The following is an 8,365-nucleotide window of genomic DNA, read 5'->3' as shown; positions in this document are numbered from 1 at the left end:
GAGAGGACAAGGGGAGGGAAACAACAACAACAAAAAACACGGTACGTACACACTGTAACTGTGATGATACCAACTTAAAATATAATAATATTTAAAAAGAGAGGGAAAGGCCAACACGGGGCAGCAGTGGGAGAGAGAAAAAAAGAAAAATTTACTCGCCGGTTCTCCGATATGCCGTAGCCTGGTCCTCGGCCACTCCTCCACCCTCTAGTGGACGACAGCTGCGCCTCACCAGGCGGATCGGAGGCAGTCCTCCGGCCCCTGGTGGACGGAACGCTCCGTCACATTTTCGGTGGATGGAAGGGGTCTCCCCCGCCCTTGGCAGCGGTCCTCCCGCTCCAGGCGGTCGGCCAGGAGCCCCTCCCCGCTCGCGGTCGGCGGTCTCAGACCCCGCCGCGTTTCAGCGGCTGGTAGGGGTCTCCTCCGCCCCTGGCAGCAGCCCTGACCGTTCCAGTTGGTCAGTTAGGAGCCCCTCCTCCCCTCGCGGTCGGCGGCCGTTCCTCTGCTCTCAGGCGGGCGGGCTCCTCCGTCCCCTGGCGGATGGCCACGGCTGCTCCGTTGGGGTGGATGGTAGTGGCGAGGACTCTACTACGGCGCATCCCTCCTCCTTCCCGGATTTCGGCACCAGTGTAACAGGGTAAAAGGGAAAGGAGGAGGCGAGAACCGGCTTGACAATATAAATAATATTTTAATAATGAACTTAACCAAAAAGACAAACACACACAGGTGTCGGACAGCTGTCCGTAACTCTCTCTCTGTCGCACTGCCGTCTCTGGTCGGCCTTATCCCTCTCGGGCTTAATGAGCCTAATTAGGGGCCAGGTGTGTGGAATCACGACCCCGCCCCGCCCTCCGCCCTGCCACAAACTGTTTTTTATTTTATTAGTTTATATTAAGTATACATTTACGTTAAATGTAATGTTGTCATCCTATTTGTTTAACTGTTACGAAAATTACCCAAGATTTTACTAGTAATATTGTAGTAACCATGACTATAGTAACCATGGTTAATTTTGTGGTTTTGAGGTTTTACTACGGATATCATGGTTAAACTATGGTTACTGAATTAAAACCATAATTTCCGTAAGGGAATGTCACCCTAATTAAATATATAAAAATCTATATAACTTACTATCACTTCTGTTTGCCGAATTAAATAATATCATCCCGTTGATATATATAATGTATATGTATAAATATTTTCTTCTTTAAATAGCTTCAGTGTAGTTTTATTATAATCAATGTACTACTTTTTTTAACTACTTTTTTAAATAGTAGCTGGACTGTAGTTTAACCACTAAGTTAAGAATAGCTTGTCACTGGGGCAGCTACAGTTTCAAAATAGCTTCCCCAACACTGGTGCTGTCTAACGTAATATAAAATATTTATAGTATATAGAGAGATTATATAATATATTTAAACCGGCAAATAAAAATACATCCAAGAAGCTTAAAAACCACATCAATAATCTTAGATTCGCCTTTTTTCTTTCTTTTCTTTTTTTTTCATTCAGCTTTAAGGTGGTAGAATTAAGTCATCTGTATTATTGTAGCAGAAATTATACAGCACTGGTGTGTGTATTAAGCCAGTTTGCAATTGTGAATATGTGACTTGTTTGCTGTGGGGGAGGAATATTCTGCAATGTTTCTAACCTCTTTTAATAGATGACTTTCATGATATGTGAAAATAACAACTGTTTCCTAATTGGTTAAATGAGTGTTCGAAGTCCTGGTTGTGTTTGCAAACCATTTGCACTTGGAGTGATGCCTTAGAAACCCTTGAATGTTTATGAAATATTCCTATTAAATGTCAAGGATTAAATAATAGGAAAAGACAGGAGAACGGCACGTCAGTATTTGTAGTAATGTAGTTATTTTCAGCTCCTCCTCACAAACACATAAGATTTATAGAATCTTCACCCATAGTCCCTTTTGTATGCTGATGGCAGTGCTGTGATACAGAGACACAAATTAAAGGTGCGATTATAATGAGGTATCAATTGTCATGCAGACATTCACTAATATTCTCAAATAGAGGCATGCATCTCATACAGTACCTACACGCATACACACATCTCCACATACAAACCCCTAACCCAATCCCTCAGCCTACTCGTTTCCCTGGCAATTTTTGTTTGTGGGAAAAGATAAATATCCTCATAACAAAAAGGGCCCTGCTCTTGATGCATTTTCAACAGTCTACTGCTTCAATTACATGTATTTACTTACAAGTCAGAATTTATTTTCTGCTCGGTGCAGTCCGATTTGTTTTCATGGTTAAATGAAAATGTCTCCGGCACTATTGTGCGGGTCATATTTTAATGTGGTGCCGCCAGTGTCGATTACCTCATTTCTTTTTTTTTTTTTACATGCAAAAGCCTTAATAAATCAGGGTGCTGCATGGACACATATCACACCCTCCCATCTATAACCGCAAAAAATATACAGTATAACGGCACATACCTGTGTAAGACTTTATGAGAGAAGGCTACATGGTTGTTACCATGGAGATGCACTGACTTCATATTCTTTCAGAGGATCATTTAAAAGGATTCTTGTAAAGTAATATACTATCATTTTTGACTGAATTTTTCTAGCTGCAGAACAAATGTGGTGGGTAAATGAGGTAAATGCATAACTGAGCTTAGCCAAAATCTTTGCGATTGACCAGCAGTGGGTTTTACTATTGGGCAAAGTTTTTGGTGACTAAGTCACCATTACCAATTGCTGTTTTGAGCCAAATATGAGCCAGTGTTTCAGTCTGTCAACTGGTTCATCTCTTTTCACACAATATTTTTCAACCTGGTCTCATAGAAACATGTTACACCCTGTACACATAGGACGTGAGCGGCCATATCATCAAAAGCATATTTTTCTCATTCTTATCAAAGACACTGTCTATACTGGAAGCGTCTGTTGCACTGTGTTGCGTATCGCCAACTGTAAACAGATGCCACGTTCTATTGCTAATGTGCTGCAGAGCTGCTCCAGCCACTTTATAACTCGAGCTCAAAGCTGATTGGTCCGTGCTGTTTAACCATCATTTAGAATGTTCACTTTGAGGCTTTTAGTGTAGACAGCCTCAAGTTGTTGCTTCGTGCCAGCAGACACACCCGGCCTAGACAGGTCGTTACTATACCTACAATTTAGCTAAATTTATTTTACGTGGCTCATTGTACGTGGCAGTTTCCTGGTGAAATGAGCACAAGAGGCGCTAAAGCAGCAATGACTTTTATTCACTTTCACACAAATCACAAGTAAAATAACAGATTTTCAGTTCATAAACACTTTTCACTCTGTTCTGCTCACATTTACTATATTGTTGGGATGTCCCAATACCATTTTTTTGAGATCGAGTACGAGTACCAATACTTTTTTTTTGGTACTCGCCGATACTGAGTCTGATACCTGTTTTGTTTTTTGTTTTTATTCTGAACTGCAAATAAAAGTTTATTTCAATTTATCACCAAAATGGTGTTTAAATAAATACATTCATTACAACTTTAATCAAATTAAAGTATAACAATTAATTTTCAACATGATATTGTATTATTTTTATCAAATGTTTCTATTCAGAAAGCATAATCTAAAATATATCGGTCATATTTTATCAAATAATGTGCAGCAATACAGAGCATCACAGATGTAAGATATTGCCTAAATATAATACAATTACTATTGATTTATTATTATTATTAGTTGTAGTAGTAGTCTAACAGTGAATATTACATTTCTGTCATACTTTTTAAATTTAAATTGAGCTTTTATTTTGGCGGAGCTTTAATTTTGAAGTGTTTCTGTGTTGTTAAGACCAAGCTCTGACGTCATAACGAGCTTCCTACTATGAAAAAGCATTTTGCTACATGACTCAAAGTGATTATTAAACCGCAAAGGCTGCTATTTAATTAAATATGTACTCTGTTTGGGCATCACGCTACAAAGTGAAATTGTGCCCTGTTTGCTGTCATCTGCTTCAAACAGAGCACTCGATGCTCATGACGGTGTTCCCTGTATGAGCCAAGGAGGATTAAAAGGTATGTGCAGCTGGCGTCGCACAACACTTTCTCCATACATTCACATTCACAGCGCGCCGCTCATGCAGACTATATATAATTAAGTTGCAACTTTTGCTGTAAAATAATCTCACTAGGACAAAACCTGATTTTAAGTTCTGTGCTGAATGTTTACCTAATGACATTCGTACATCAGATGGTATCGGTTTTTGGTATCGGAGCATTTTTACGAGTACCAGTTCATGAGCGTGGGATCGGACCCGATACCGTCACCAGTATTGGTACCGGGACATCCCTACTATACTGCATGACTTGTAATTACATAATTACATTTGCAAGCTCGTTCAAGCACAGTCAAATTGCGTGGCAGCTCAACAGATAAAGCGTTGCACTTGTGATGCAAAAGACCGGGGTTTGAGTCCTCAAGAGCATATGAGTTAAAGTGTCATAGGAGCACCACAAAATTACATGGTTGCTTCAGCTATGGCATTTTTCAATTTACATTGGCTTATTTATGCCACTATGTTAGATTTAGATTTCAGATTTAAGGTGGGAAGGTAGGTTTTGTTGATTTATAACTCAGTGGAGCATTTACCTTAAAAACTTAATCTGATTTTCATCTCACATTTGCTTTTTATGACACTGTTGTTTAGGCTTAAGGTTTAGGGTAGGGATGAAGGTTTTGTTGATTTAAAACTCAGCATTAACCTTAAAAACTTCATTTGTTTCTGTGTCAATTTAAAAAACTTCATTTGTTTCTGTGTCAATTTAACTCTCTTTTAGCACCACACAGTGGATGTTTCACCTCGAAATGCTGCAATATGTGTAAGGAACCACATAATATCATTATGCAAAAATTTCACCACAGTCACGTAATTTTCATGAAATCAGGCTGGTATTTTTACCTGCCCAGTTATAATCGGGCTACACTGGGTTTTTAGACTGTAGTAGAACTACAGTCTTTATCTGTTTGTCCAGTTATACATGACACAATGTGTAATCTATTTTTTTAAAAGAAGGACATCAGCTTAGAAAGTGTTAAATACACGCTACACATCACCTCTTTTGAAACATGCGCACAGCACCAAGGCCAGTTGTGGTTCGATTAACTTGTATACATGCTGGACGAAGCCGTGCTACAATTGCATTATATAGGTCTGTTAATCTTACTTTGCAAAAATCCTGATTCCAATTATCAGTAAGTTGCTTTGGATAAAAGCGTCTGCTAAATCACTAAATGTAATGTAAATGTAAATGATTTTAGTCGGAACAAAGTATGGCATTAAAGATAAATTAATGTTTTAGGCTGACTGAAATCGAACTTGAAAGTTCATATAAATATACTGAATGTCCTTGCCCACTAATCTGAGTTTCACACTTAAAGTACAGCACTTATTACCCCCCAATCTCCTTTCCACCTCACAGTGAAAGCCAGTTTATTTGGAGCTTAAGATTGATTAGCCAATGATTCGTTTTTTGGAACACTTTGTTTAATTGTACGACTTGATTTGGCTGAGAGGAATGGGGAGAAATAGAAACGGAGCAATGGAGCAAAAAGGAGCTTGCAAAATCAAGAATGTTAAATATTGAAGTAGTTGCTAGAGGGCTAATGGGATTAACAATGCAAGAAAACAGCCCTGCGTGTGCTGGAGAAGCACAACCCGACCCCACCTTCCAGACCCAGTCAAAGAGCCTCATTAATAAGGAATTGGCTTTGGGGGATTCTGGGATAGAGGGAGAGGGAGTGGGAGAGCGCCTTTGCAAGGTCAGTTACTGTAATATGATCATATGCTTACCTCTTGTCTCTCTTCTTAGGTGTATAGCTCTCTTCTCTTAAGTTGTTGAATGAATATGAAGTGCTTATCATTATTGACCACCTCTTTCCCCCATCCCCCTTATGAGTATTTCCCCAGCTCTCTTCAATTAGCTCAAATTATTGCTAAGTGTCATGCAGAATGTGGGGTACATTTTGACGTTAACTCATTTAGTTGCGCTGTTCTATTAATGAAATCCAACAGCAGTATACATAATTTTATACATGTTATACATGTTTTATGCACCAGGTTTCATTCGATGGATTATGCTTTTTTTTTTTTTTTGTAAATTTTTTTTTTTTTTTGGCCACATTTTGCTAAGTGTTTCAATTACATGTGCTCATCCTATAATTTTCAAGATGAACCATTATATGAAATCATATATGGTTTTAAATCTTTTGTCAATGTTTGAACTGGCTGTCAGTGCAATTGAAAGGCCATCTCAAATGTCACTGTTCAGATACTGTAATGATGTTCAGGGACAAATCCTCCACACTTGTGCATATTCAGTAAAGATATACATTTTTGAGGATATTGAATTTGTTTAATGTGTCAGTTTATTTACATAGCATATATTTTTTACTCTTAGTTTACAACTTCTGTTTACTAATTATTTTCTAATTTAAAGGACTCTCTGGTTGTATATTCCCTTACAAACAAGTACTGTGTTGTTTCCCATGGAACAGTTTTCGTGCAATGTAAGAATGAAAAGATACTCGAGGCTGCCTGTGGGGTTCCTCAGATTGCCACAATGGCAGAATCCTCTGGAGAACTTCTAGGCACCCTTTCAAAAAGGGCAGTTCTCTGTGGAACTCACATTATATGGTTTAAGTGCTTAGTGGAACCCATAAAAGTTACTGCAAGAACTCTAAAGACCGTCAATGGTTCCTCCAGGTACCCCATTGTAAGGAAAATGTTTTTGGGGCAATTTAAATATTTATTGAAGTCCCTTTATTATTCAAACTCTTTATTTCACAGATATTTGGATATTGTATCATTAATCACATCAGTGTAGTATTTTAAACACAATACTGGTTGTAAAATGGTTAACTAAGAGCAATATGTTCTGGTCTGGGCATAAATTAGCTAAATTAACTGCTACAGCATTAATACAGAATATTGATGATGCTGTGAAAGCATGTAGAAATTCAACCACTCCATCTGCAGCTAAAGAAAGATTGCAAAACAGCAGTATAAGTGAGTTGACTTAAGGTCATAACCAGGGTCAGAAATGAACTTTTCCATTAGGTGGCAATATTTGCCCCCTGGAATGTATTTCTATTGTTTTAGGCTTTTTTTCCTTTGTAAGGGCAATTTTTTCTAACCTTATAAAATGACTCTCTGCCCAATACTTAAATCAATTAATTCAATTTGAATAATGAGATACTGTAGGCCTTTACCAATAAAATTAAATCAACATCAACTAATATTTCTTGGGCTGGGTATTGGCACTGATTTCCCAATTTAATTTCCCTATTTAATTCAATTAGATTCCAATTTTGATTCTATTCAATATAAATTCATTTGGGAACATTTCCGTTACAATGTCAACAGGCATGTTTCAGTAATTACATTTTGCCTGATCTCTACTGCATAATGTGCATTGTGACTAAAACACTTTCCAGGATTACTTTTTTTTCTGATTCATGTATTTCCAAATATTTTGGCTTCTACATTAACATACAAAACTAATATAATGCAGTGTCAGCTGCAGCATTTCTCCAGATTTGGAATGAGTATCATGAATATTATTAATAAACTGTTTTTTAACATTAGGGTTATTTAACCCTCCTCATTTTTTACCGGAATCACTTTTGCTGATTTAATAAAAATTGTTTCCTTTATCTGACTGGTGCAAGACTTGGTGACATTTCTTCCACTTGGCATCTGAACATACCAAAAAATTGGGTCATGATTCGGTAAGTCTAAGTGGTTTTAAAAAAAAAAAGCGACACCTCTTGTCTTCACAGTCAGATTGACTGACAGTTGAAAATGAATGGGAAAGACCATAACTCAGAGCAGTTTTTTTTTATCTTTCAAATACAATACAAAAATCATCCACAATTCTAAACACACACAAACACCCACATACACACACACATACCGAAATATATGGGTGAGACTAAAATTGGCTGGAGGCAGATCACAGAATATAACACACTAGGGATGCTGCAATTATAAAGTTTTACTATTAACCACGATTAAAAATGTCACAGTTAATTTAACTTTAAGAATTTAGAATCCACGGTAAAAAAAAAAAAAAAAAAACATTAAATGCTTTATTTACACTTGGCAAAAATATTATAAATAATATATACATATATAATATAAAATCGTTTTTCGTAAGATTTTGTAATCCTAAATGTGAAAACTCTTGTGCCTGTGTGGGTACTGGAGCAGTTGCTATGGATATGGATGGTTGCCGCGTGGTGCTTGACAATGTGTCGCGGACTGAACTGAACTTTCAATTCACGTGAAACTGAAGCATAAACACACAAATTCCAAAAATATAACACAGGAATTCGATATACCAGACTCAT

Source organism: Myxocyprinus asiaticus, chromosome 2 (genome assembly GCF_019703515.2).
Source record: "Myxocyprinus asiaticus isolate MX2 ecotype Aquarium Trade chromosome 2, UBuf_Myxa_2, whole genome shotgun sequence".
NCBI lineage: Eukaryota > Metazoa > Chordata > Actinopteri > Cypriniformes > Catostomidae > Myxocyprinus > Myxocyprinus asiaticus.
This window is presented reverse-complemented; position numbering follows the sequence as displayed.